This window comes from Calonectris borealis, chromosome 2 (genome assembly GCF_964195595.1).
Source record: "Calonectris borealis chromosome 2, bCalBor7.hap1.2, whole genome shotgun sequence".
Lineage (NCBI taxonomy): Eukaryota > Metazoa > Chordata > Aves > Procellariiformes > Procellariidae > Calonectris > Calonectris borealis.
In genome coordinates this window covers 39411957-39424664 of record NC_134313.1, presented here as the reverse complement: position 1 = coordinate 39424664, position 12708 = coordinate 39411957, and positions in this window count along the sequence as shown.

Here is a 12708-nt window from a genome sequence, read left to right as displayed (position 1 = left end):
GGGGCTGGACGTGCTGGAGAAGGTAGTAGAACGGGGAAAGAAGTTCTCATTTAAAAAGGTACTATGGCTTTTCATATGGCCAGAGCCAACTCAGTCCAGAGTCTGCCAAGGAGAGGAGAGGCACTAGCACGTCATAAAATATCTGTCAGCCCTCACGTTCAGCTGTCCATCGCTGCTTCAGTCACAGGCTTCTCCTTCAGAGGTGCTCAACAACTCAGAGAGGACAGCCTTGCAGCTAGAAATCACACAGACTCTCCCATCCTCCCTACCAAAGGCAAAAGTCCTTCTCTGGCGCAGCAGCCTGACAGGGGGATGATTTGCTCTCCTGCTTTTCTTTCTTCCTCCTGGGAAAGGAGAACACAGCTCCTCATTAACCACACACTGAAAGGCCCCAGCTGCTGGCAAGGCAAGGAGAAGAGGCGATGGTGGCCCAGTGTTGACCATGTGTCGCCAGCCACGGCGTGTGAGAGCAATGCCGATGCCCGCTGAAGGTTGCACACCTGAACAGTACCAGAGCAGTTTTCTCACAGGGGTCCACTCCACCTTTAAAGTAGACCCTGACACATTGCCCCTATGTAGTAGTCCGGACACTGTGACCCTGCCAACATCAGGTCATAGAATCATAAATCAGGTCCTCCATGACTGAACCAAGCTGGAGCCATGGCCAAGATTTTCCTGGAACGTCTTTTAGAAATATCACCTCCCCAGCCCATAGAGATCCTGCCAGAAGGTAAACCTAGGAAAGTCAGTGGGACTGCTCTCTTGCACAGCAATGCATAGACTCAAGGAGTAGGGAGAATAGTAATCACCAGTTCCCTTCTTTGGTCTCATTCCCTAAGCAAAGCAAAAATAAAGATGGACAGACGCTGGGAAAAGTCCATTTGCTGCATTTGGAGGAATTAAGACAGTGAGCATTTGTGGTACCTGCCCTTGTAGCTAACGTGATCCATAGAGCAGCCAACACTCATAGAGTCCAGGGCAGCAAGAGTTTTGTCTGTTGAGAAAGCTGTATCGTAGTATTTTATTTGTTAATTAATAGCTTTAAGCAGTATGAGAATGGAGGCGAAGAGGAGATTATTAATGTTTCTAACTAATAATTGCTGTATCTTGAAAAGTGTATTTATGGTTTTCTGATTTATTTAATTTATAACTTGGATATACAAGAGAAGGACAGATTTATAAGAAGCATATTTAATTTCTCTGTATTCCAGGAACTGCTGTGGAGATTTCTTGTATTGTAGTAGAAACCTATTTTATTGATTCAAATAAAATATGTCCTATTCATAAAAAAATAAAAGAAACAAGTAGCATGTGGTAACATCTGGGTCTCAGTGACTTAAAAGGTTTTGGGAAGCATTTAGTGGAAAGTAAAGGCAGAGTTTATGATACTGAAGAACATGAACACCTCATGACAAAGAACCCAAATTGTGCTCCCCCCAGGGAGAGCCTGGAAGTGTATGTTTGTGAGCGGCTCCAATATTTTACGGGTGATAGAATCACTGTTCGTTATCAGATACTCAGAGAAAAGCCCTGGCACTGCCACCGTTAAATACATATTTGCACACCTGACCTCAAGAGCGTTACGGACATGACGTTTAGTCTCACTGCATCCCTGGGAGGTAGGCAGTGTCACCTCCCTCCCTCCCATCAAATAAAAGCACAAAGACACAGACTCCTCAAGGATAGCTAAGGCTCTGGTAGAGAATAAAAACCACATCTTCAGTCCTACCAGTTGACAAGAAAGTCACTTAACTTACCTCAAACATAATGTGGTCTTTGGAGACCGTATGCTGAACCACGGCCCAACACGAGGTGGGTCGTTCAGGGACGCAGGAGCCCAGGCTAGGGGACCTGACTCAGGACTGCACGGGGAAAGACTTTAAGATACAACAAGGAAAGAAAACGTATGGTGTTGACATCCTTCACCAACCCGGACTTTGGAAAGCCCGTCCATTAGAGGATGGCTTGTCCCCCTGCCTGTCGCACTGCCCGTACTCCGCGCAGCTCTGGTGAAAAGGTGCCACATTTCTGGTCCTTCCATTACAGACAGTGTCTACGTTTAAAATGAGCAACCAGGGAGTGTCCTCTCGATGAGTGTCCACGCCACAGGACTTTTTCCGGGCACAGATTTTTTCCGGGACGTGGGGTAACAACCTGGCCTCTGCTGGGAACTCCTCTGTGAATACCCAACCCTTAGTCTTGTTTTAAAAATATCGGCATGAATATGGAACAGGATGTGGATATGCAATACATTTTCCAGATGAAAACGTCCAGAAAGCAACGTTGGGTCGACTCCAGCACACCGTCAGAAAAATGTGAAATAGTGATTAAAAAAAAATAAGTGAACTGTATCATTTTTCCATCAAAGACAGAAAAGTTGTTAACTGTGCAGCCAACTGGCACTGCCTGACCCATGCATACTGTCATACTTTATAACATCTGTGAGAGGATGCATTCTTCAGACACGTTTCATGTTGTTTTACAATTTTGGGTTCCCCGGAACTAGAGACTAACTGGGGCACGACCTGACTGAAATAGACTGCATGATGGCAGTCCATCACGCTTACAGTCATTTATATTTCATTTCCAAAAAAAGGTTTCTAATTTCTTCTCACCGTTTCAAAAACATCTTTGTGGTAGAGCTACTCATTAAAATATCCATCATTACTTTGCATACCACTTTATTTAAATAAACTGTAGTGAATTTAAAGCTAGGTTACTATATAAAATAATTCTTACTGATGCATGAAAAAAAAAAATCTCAGATATGCTTTGCCTGCCTTTCTTCCCCTTTTGCACTCACTTTACACATTCTGTAGCAAACAGGTTTGCCAGAAGCAGACAGGTTTGATCACAGACACATCGCTGCTTGGGGGAATACCGTACACTTTTTGCAGAAAACATTTTTAACTCAAACATTGGCATTTGCATAATAATTTCACATCTGAGACTTACCCAGCCAGAAAAGTTGCAATATCAGGACGTGCACACACAAAGAAAAGCGAAACAAGTCAGATTTCTCAGATGAAACCCTGTATGTGAACTCTACAAACAATGCAGATATCAAATAGCCATAAATACTTTATGAGAGATTTTTAAAATCTCAGGATTAACTCCATAGATTATTCACGAGTGAGCAGCTCGAGCCTACATGGTATTGAAAACGTTTTTTTTAAGTGGCAGAACTATTATTTAAATGAATGGGCACACAGATGACTAAAATAAAAAGTGAAGCATTTAGAAGGAAAAAAGAGAGTTGAATATTTAATAAAGTTAGATGAAGGCCCAGAAAAAACAGGCAGCTGAGCTCAAAGGAGAACATGAAATGGAAGCACATGTGAATGATGCCCCTCTTCTCAGCCGTCAGGTTGGATTCACTACAAAAAAGGGCATCATTTTTAACAGCCTTATTAATAAGCCCTGTGGAGCAGCCAAGGGCCCCACAGCTGACCCAAAGGCAGGAGATCCGCGCAGACCCGGGCTGGCAGCCCCCCGTCCCAGGTGTTTCACCCCGCCAGACCTCCCACCCTGCAGATTCACCTGCCCTAACAGCTTACTCTATTTATTTTAGACTGACATTTTCCTACTACGCCGTCACGGTTTGCATAGCAGTGAAATAGTAAGAGGCAACACACCATTTACTTGCTTCATGCTCCCTTTTTTTGGGAGGGGGGTGCACTGGACCATAAAGCAGAAGAGACATGCAAAGGGCCCCGCAGCGTGCACGGTCCTTCCCCCCCCATCACTGACGAGGCACTTTTTGGTGAAGCGAGCCCTCGGCGCAGCCGTGCCGGGAGCTGACGCTGCGAAACAAGCCGCTCTGCCGAGGCGTTGTCTGCTCCTGCGCTGTGCCAGCCAAAACAAAGGTGGGGTTCAGGAAGCAACAGCATCCTCGTCGAAGCAGTTGTCCGAGCAACAAGGACCACTAAACACACAGCAAAACCTTCAGAAGTTACAGGCGACTTTAGCCTGAGAGTGCAGTGACAAGACTGTATTTAACTGCTAGACTGCACAGAAAGTCCTGCAAGTGATTTTTTCTAATAAAGACATTAATCTTGCAGTGAAAACTGCAGCCCTATAACTTCTTTATAATTCTATCCCAGAGCCCTCCGTAATACTGGGTATCTGACATTTGTCCTTGTAAGTTAGGATGCAAGCAGATTTTTCGATCAGATTTGAATCAAGTTGGATAAATGGGGTTCATCAACACTCAGACTCTTGCAATGTCTATGCTTTTAATCACAACGGTAATGTCTAAAATCCAAGCTTTGCTAATCATTTTTTTAATTGTTTATGTTATAAATAGAAATATCAAGTTATTTAGCTGACTACCATATGCTCAGGGTGGGTTTACCCATTAGTGGAAGAGACGCAAATATTCTAGAAAAAAAAAGAATATGAAATAAGCCTCAGATCATTTATCTCCACGGACAGACCCTTTGATGCAGAAACCACCAGCAGCTGGCACACCGGGCTCCCGTGCCTCGGTGCACCAGCAAAGGCAAAGGTCCATGAAAAGCCGCCGTGGGGTAGGCAAGGATGTGAACACGTGGTGCCATCATTCAGCTTTTTTGCAAGGGGTTTTGCAAGGGAGCCCTTATTTTGTGACCGTTGCACCCCTCTCAGCTGACGCCCGACCGACGCACACTAAGGCACTTGTTCCTTTTGCAGCCACCCACATCGGGTCTGCAGGTGGAAAGCAGAGACGCTCAGTAACTACGCGGTGCCTCAGGTGATGCCCTTTCTTCCCTGACCTTTGCCACCTAAAGAAATGAGACAAACTCCACCAGTGCGACAGAGGAGTCGCCCCACATGTGCAAAACAGCTACGGTCTGGTTGCCACCACTCCGGCACCTGTTTTGCCCCATGTCAATCCTCCCTGCGGGCAAGGAGCAGGAACCAGCCATGCGGTCCCCTGCCAGGGACCCCGAGGAGCGGGAGGGCTCCGGCCCAAGGCTGCCTTCCCCCCTGGCCAACGGCATTCCTGGCCGTGCCGCAACCGGCCCCACGTGCCTCCTCGTGCCGGGGAGGACGTGTATGTGCAGCGCTCGCACGTCCGTCGGTGCGAGCATGCAGAACAGGGTCTGGCCCGATTTGCATAGCAGCCGCGGCAGCTGGACACATCAAGGGCCTCTCTGCAGACCATCGCCACAGCTTCAGCTCCCAGGGTTAAAAATACCTTCTTACTGCACGTGATCGCTGCCGGGCTGGAGACACACGTGTAATAAAAGCTCAAGCAGAGATGGAAACCAGAAACCCTCCGAATCCAAAAAGCACGGGGGGCAGCAGCCTCAGCCCCGGCGGAGGGTCAATAAAACCCTTCCTCACCCGGCCCAGCCACTGAAGCAGGCGCCAGCGGCTCCGTGCAGGGAGCACGGCGAGGAGGAAGACTGCACGTTCAGGCTGATAACGACCTTTCTGCAAAAGCAAGAAAAACAGCTTATTCACACAACTCTTGCTTGTCGGCGTGACCGGCTGGCTCACACCAGCCTCGCCACTACACAACAGCCCCCAGCAGGCGCCCGGAGTACTGTATGAATTACCAGTGCAACCACCGCACGCCAGCGTCATACTGACACAGAGCACAGCTCTGAGACCAGGTCAGCTTCACACAGATGTGCTCAGCTCTGCAATGTAACACCACGTTTCAGCAGGGAGAAGGGGTCTCCACCTATAGCTGCTGACACACACAGGAGCCTTCAGGACACCCCACTGGGCTGTCCAGCTCCATAACCAGCTTTTGGGGGTGCATCGCCCCCCAGAAACCCTGCGAGGGTGCAGGAGGGTGCTGGATGCTCTGCCCAGAGGGTGGGAAATCCCTGCCCTTCCTGGGCATCCTCTAACGGAGAAGAAAGGCAGGCAACCACCCAGGCTTGCAGAGGTAAATGCTGCTTTACCTAGACACAGGCTCCATCTTCACATCTCTCCCTACATCACCAGCTAACCTGGCTGGCACCACCGCCTTCTGCCTCATAGGTGGCTGCATTTTTATTAGGAGAGTGTTGGTATTAGCAGGCTTGCAAATTGCTGTTCTGCAAGACATTTAAAGGCTCAGCAAAAGCAGACTTCAACAAAATAAAAATATACTCCAGCTAATCCAAGTGCCTAAAAATAGGGTAGAAAAATTGCTATGCTGTGATAAACCTCCTTGCCTTTATAAAGTCACAGGTATGAATTGCACCACAGCCACCGAGCTGAAACCTTCAAAAAGTATTATTAATAGAAGATGGGAGTGCTGGTTTTGGCTGGGATAGAGTTAATTTTCTTCACAGTATGGTGCTATGTTTTGGATTTGTGCTGGAAACAGTGTTGATAACATAGGGATATGTTAGTTACTGCTGAGCAGTGCTTACACAGAGTCAAGGCCTTTTCTGCTCCTCACCCCACCCCACCCCACCAGCGAGGAGGCTGGGGGTGCACAAGAAGTTGGGAGGGGACACAGCCGGGACAGCTGACCCCAACTGGCCAATGGCCTATTCCATACCATATGACATCATGCTCAGCATATAAAGCTGGGGGAAGAAGGAGGAAGGGGGGGGATGTTCAGAGTGATGGCGTTTGTCTTCCCAAGTAACAGTTACGCGTGATGGAGCCCTGCTTTCCTGGAGATGGCTGAACACCTGCCTGCCGATGGGAAGTAGTGAATGAATTCCTTGTTTTGCTTTGCTTGCGTGCACAGCTTTTGGTTTACCTATTAAACTGTCTTTATGTCCATCCATGAGTTTTCTCACTTTTACTCTTCTGATTCCCTCCCCCATCCCACTGGGAGGGGCGGGGAGTGAGCGAGCGGCTGCGTGGTGCTTAGTTGTCGGCTGGGGTTAACCCATGACAACGGGGAAAAGTAAGATTCCAAATTCAGACAGAACAGGTATAAAGGTTTACACACAGCTCCCGATGGCCCATTGACTGCTCAATTTTCAGTGGTTCACCTGAAATGCAAAGCCAGCGCGTGATGCAGTCATCGAAATGCTGAAGGAGGCTCTGGCCCGTCCAGACCGCTGGGACTGTGCCCTGCCATCGTGGAAGCCTCCTCCACAGACTCAGGGGAGGGGACCCACCCTCCTGCCAAAGGAGAAGCCTTGCCTTCGCAAAAGGGGGTCAGCAGTGCAAACCTCGGCACAGTCCGTGTTTAGTTGCTGAAGGTTTTGGAACTGGTACTTCTGGTACTTTCCATGAGAACCAATATTTTTGGAAGAATCTCAAAGGAACTTGAACACTTCCTTCCTCCAGGATCTGACAAACGCAAAAGAGCCAAACCCTCTGCCCTCCAATCTCCTTTTTGATGCACCAGAATAAATTATTTAAGAGATGTTTGGGGTGAAGTTGAAGATAAATGAGGTTATGGAGCCAGTTCAGCCAGTTTTTTACAGCGGTCACTTTTGTCCCTAGAAATCATCGGGTCAACAGCAAAACCCCTTTGGTAGTTTTCCCACACATCCCACAACAGAAGGAAAACTCCCAAGTCATCTCCTTCGCATCCAGTTTTGCTCCCAGCTGGAGGGTTGTTAGTTTAAGTGGAATATTTTGGAGAGAAGGTAGCACGTGCACGAACCCTGCAACAGCCCTCTGCAACACAGGAGAAAACAACTGCCTTACGAATGGACGCAGGCAGCACCTAAGAGAAACACTTCACACGATCGAGGAAACCTTCTTGCCTCACACGTGCTACGTAGAGGGTACGTGTTGTACAAAACCAGCCACTGACATGCACATTTTCCCCTGTGGCTCGACACCCGCTCCCAAAAGACGGCGCAGGCAGGCCAGCGGGGTCTCCCTGGGGCACCGAGCTGGGGCGTGCCCGGTTTCTGCAATAAACCTCCAGCCAGCAACCCGACCACCAAACCACCATAACCTGCTGCAAAAGAAATTGCTTTATTTACTTTTATTTACCACGAGAAAATAGCACAAAGTCCATCTTATCAGGGCAAATGGACACAGCTATTATCAAATTTTACTGCATCTTGGTAACCAGCGCAGACACGGAGACCCGGCAGATGCCACACATCGGGGAAAAAAAAAGGACTTCCCTCGTATGTTGGAAATAGTGTTATGTGAAGTTACACTACTGTTATTTCATAAATATCCTGACAGGATAGCTGGACATGTGGCCCCTTACACCGCACACGGCCGAGTAAGAGGGTGCCCCTCACCACCACCGCCACAAATTGACTGTGCGTGGTGACCCACCCTCAGCCCCACACCTCAGGACACCAGGGTCACTCACGTACCGCACGCTGCACGCCAAAAAAAGCTCCCATGTCTGCGCCTCTGTGAACAGCCGGCTCTGAGGTGCTGGCTACATTATATTTGGGTGACACAAACCTCGGCTGGTTGTCGGAGCATGGTGCGGATATGCAAACTCCCCACGGAAAACGCCGTTTCACACGGCGAGGCATGACGAGGAAAACATTCCCCTTCCCTCCAAATGCTTTAATATTTTCCAGTGCCGTAAGGCATGCAGTTATGGATTTAAACTGTTCTAAAAAGTAAAAACTAAACATTTTTGAGTTTCCACCTGCACAGGCTCCGGGCCACAGCTGGCAGTGCCCCTGAGCACCATTTGGACGGGCCAGGCAGTGCGGAGCCGGGCGGTGCCCGTGGCCCTCAGCTCTCCTGTTCATTTCAACCCCTCACCAGCCTTTCTGGACTGAAACCCTTCCTTTTCACTTGCGTCAAACCCAAGCAGAGTTTTTAGCATCACCGCCTGACTACTACTGGGTATGAGGGGGAAGGCACAGAGGGGGCATTTTCACGCCAGGCATCCTGAGCTGGGAACAAGTCGGATAACTAACCCACCGAATGAAAGTCCATGCTGTAGAGTAAAGCTTTTGAGGTGGCTGAAGGTCATTTTTTCCAAGATCTATGTTCCACCTGCTTTACAGCTGTCATATTGCTTAAGTAAATCAATAGCTGATAGCTTTATTCATGTTCAGTAAAGAGTCAGAAAGACTTTTTGTTCTGGGGTTTTTCATAGAAGAAAAACTGAGGTCCATAATCCTTACTGCAGTGTGATCACGTCCATCCTCCCAGCTGTAACACACTTTGCGAATGAAAAACTGCAACAAGCACTGCCTGCAAAATATTCTGTCTGTAGTCATTAGGCCAAAAAAAACCCACATCTCCCTCTCAGAGTTCTCAAAACAGAAAAAAAGGGGAAAGAAAAAGAAAAAAAAAGAGAGAGATACCAGGGTCCAGTGGCAAGTACTTTGGTCCAGCCACCACCTGAGCTTCAGGGGTCTCTGCATGTAGATTCAGCCTCAAACCTCACGACATCTCTCCTGAACAGGCAGATCCACGGTCCTGCTGGTATCAGCACTTGGGAGGCACACAGAGATGCTGGCACTGGTCCTGCTCGCTTAGCTCCAGAGATTTTAACTAAATTAATATTATCTTTTTCTCCCATCCTATCATCCATCAAGTCAGACCTTGCACACTCACAGTGAATTTTTCCAACATTTTTAATTATTTGCATTTTTGACTGTTTAAGCAGGGCTGGCTCCAAGCACCTTGGCAGAACATGCCTTTGCTATGAATGCAAGCAGTCTCTAGCAATAGAGTTTGAAGGAGGTAGAAGGACGAGGTAGACCAGGACTGCTGCCGACAGCTGGACCTGCTGCTGGCTTTTCCACCTGTGGAGCTGAGCTGCCATGGGGCGGTGGGCTGGAAGGGGGGTGCTCGAGCTGCCCTTATCACAGAGCCTGGCACCAAACCGTGGGAAGTGGGAAGCTGAAGAGGCTCAGAGGCTGCAGGTGCTTCTCCCCTGAAATTGCTCTTGCAACCACGAAATCCTTCAGGGCAACATTTCTCTCTTTACTTTGCTGTTACCTGCTCATTTAAAGCTGGAAATGAAGACACATGCTTACTCCCACCTCCCCCAATGGCGAGGAACGTGATGCTAACTCATGATAAAGGACCAGGCTGGGTTATAAACACAGACCCTGGTGAGTTCTGGGCAAACCTTTACCAGCGGGACACCTTAGATGTAAAACTACCAACAGCGTCTGTCATGAGCTGAACTGAGGCTCTGGACCTAAAAACTCTTTTGAACACGATTTCCAGAGGTGGCTTCAAACTGCAGCTATTTACAGACATCTTGCTGAGGGCCATTCTCTATACGCATGAGCTGGGAACACCTCAGGTACGGGGAAATTCCCCCCACCCTGTATTTATATCCACGCTTGCTACTGAGCCGCTGCTGAGGGAGGGGGTCGGATGCCACCCACTGTCACCGAGCTCCTCAGGAGCTCTGCAGGGGGGAGAAGCACCTGCTGCCAGCCAGCCCTGCACCGCCGCGCACGCCGGCTCTCCTCTCCGCGGTCAGCATCGACGGAGCCCCTGCGCCTGCTCAGGCCTTCGCCATCTCCAGCTGGATCCTGCAAGCACGACCTCGGGTGACCCAGGCTAAGTTTGCCATTTTTCCCCAGCCGGCCGGACAAAAGCGATGGAAGATGTAATACATTTTACACATTTGCCCAACACAGTTAGCGACAGGCTCTCGGTCGAGGGGCTGTATTGTCACACTTGGCTGGAGCCAGCTAAGGTGATTTGTCCAGGCTTCCCTTTCACAGGCCAGTGACTACGGTCAAAGGACAAACTGACAAGGTCCCATCTTGGCCCCAGCTGCTGAAAGGTCCACCCCCTCCACCTGGCTCGGCAGGGAGATGGGAAGTCTTGAAGAGCGCGGGGTTTCTTTCTCCCTCGGGCTCCCTGTTGGCTGACCAGGTCCACGCTGGAGGAGTTGCCAGGTTCCCTCGTTCTCCTGTCCCGGGCTGGCAGCCTCCTGCCCCAGCCTGGCTTGCCAAGTTGCTAAAACATCCGTGCCAGCGCTGCAGGCCAGTATTTGCAAACTACATGACGTACAAACACAAGTGTAACCATTGCTTACTGCTGGCCAAGGAAAAACATTTGCCCTCTGGTAAGCACCAGCGAGGGCACAAAAGGAGCATAAACTCAGCAAACACAGGATGCTCCATACCCGGTCACTGCAAGTTCGCTGAAGGAGAGGTTGTATTAACAACAACAAAAAAAGGGGGGGTTGGGGGAGGAAGGAAAGAAAAAGCTCTCCTCTTCCCGCCAAAAATTATGCGGCAGCAGGTCCACAGAGTGTCTGCCAGATGACCCACTTGTCACACTCATAATTGCTTCCCATCTGGTGTCTGGAGCACACAAAGCCTGGCCGTTTGCCAGCGCAGGACGACGCACAAACTGGCCTACTTCTGGTGACACAGGCCCTCCAGACACCCCTGATCCGCTCGTTTCCGTATGGCTGAGAAGAACGTGGCATTCATTTGTAAATTGCCGGCGGCTGATTTATCCGGCTATTCGGGCCCGCCGCTCAGCGCGGCTAACGCGCTTCGCCTTTGCTGCGCGGCGCAGCCCGAGCCCTGGTGCTGGGGCAGTCCTCTCTGGCACCAAGTTGCCACACACGCAGGCTTGCCAGCCCGAGAAGTAGGGAAAGGAGGACACTGTCCTCCCGTACGCCGCTCGGCTTTAAGACGAGCGCATCGAGCCAACTCATCCCTACGCGTACACGCAAACACATCCTCGACTGCTCTGATTTACAAAGCTGATTGCTTTTCCAAACTTTGTCTTTCCATCTAACGTATATGCATAGCTCATATTGTTCATATAGTTCCTACAAAGACTTTTGAGGCACTTTATATCACTGGTTATGAACATGGTCTTTCAATGAGCAGTTTTCTCTGGGTTTTCTTTGTCTATTTTATGGGTTTGTTCTGTTGATGTTTTGGGGGTTTTTAAAATTATTTTTATTTACTGCCTACTGGTGTAAGAACTCGATACCCTCAGAAAACTGAGCAAATATTTCTTAACCTATGGGATAGACCATTTTAAAGCAGAGCGTACAACAGGCGCTACAGTGGTGTGCTCTAAAGTTCTGCTGGTTGTGCAACCACGAAACATCACTTTTACAAGGAGTAACTAAGATCAAGCAACTGGCCAACAATCAGCGAGGAAGTAAATGCTGAGTAAGCAGAATTCTCCCTCCCCAAAAGACAAAAGCACCCTTTCCCCTCAGACTATGACAGAGGACGGTCACAGACATATATCATTGCCAGCCAATACACAGCCCATTCCCATCTGTGGGCGCTAAGGCCATTAACATCCATCTTTTCTGTAGCCAGAGGGTGTAACAACACAGGAAATCACAATTCAGGTAAATAATCCAGAGGACTCTCTAAAAATAAACGCAAAGAACCCCAAGTTTCTGTAAAAGGTAGTAGCAGGTAGACAGAATTCCCTTTGCAATTAGCAACTGTATCACTGGGGTCATGCAGTCCAACAGCAGGCACCGTCAGAGGACTCCTTTCAGTTCTGTACCTCACAAAAAACACACACAGCAATGAAGCAAAAGAGAAAATGAAATTAAAAAAGAAAACCAAACCACCAACACAAGTTGATACTGAAGAATGCCATACTGCACATCTCTTACTCCAGATGCAAACAGAAGCCGCACTGTTGAGGCTTCTTCACAGTCGTTGAGATGGAATACAGTGGGTATGAGCATTCAGATTTTTACTCTATACAAAAATGTAAGATTATGTATAAATGTCCAAAGCCTACCTGTTCTTCCAGCACATCATGCTAGCAGAACTACAAGGATCCTATTGTTCCCTTCAGCTGCAGGGCAAGAATCCAACCCACTCAAGGGATAAGCTGGCTGTCTCCAGGGGAAGCCACACAGACCAG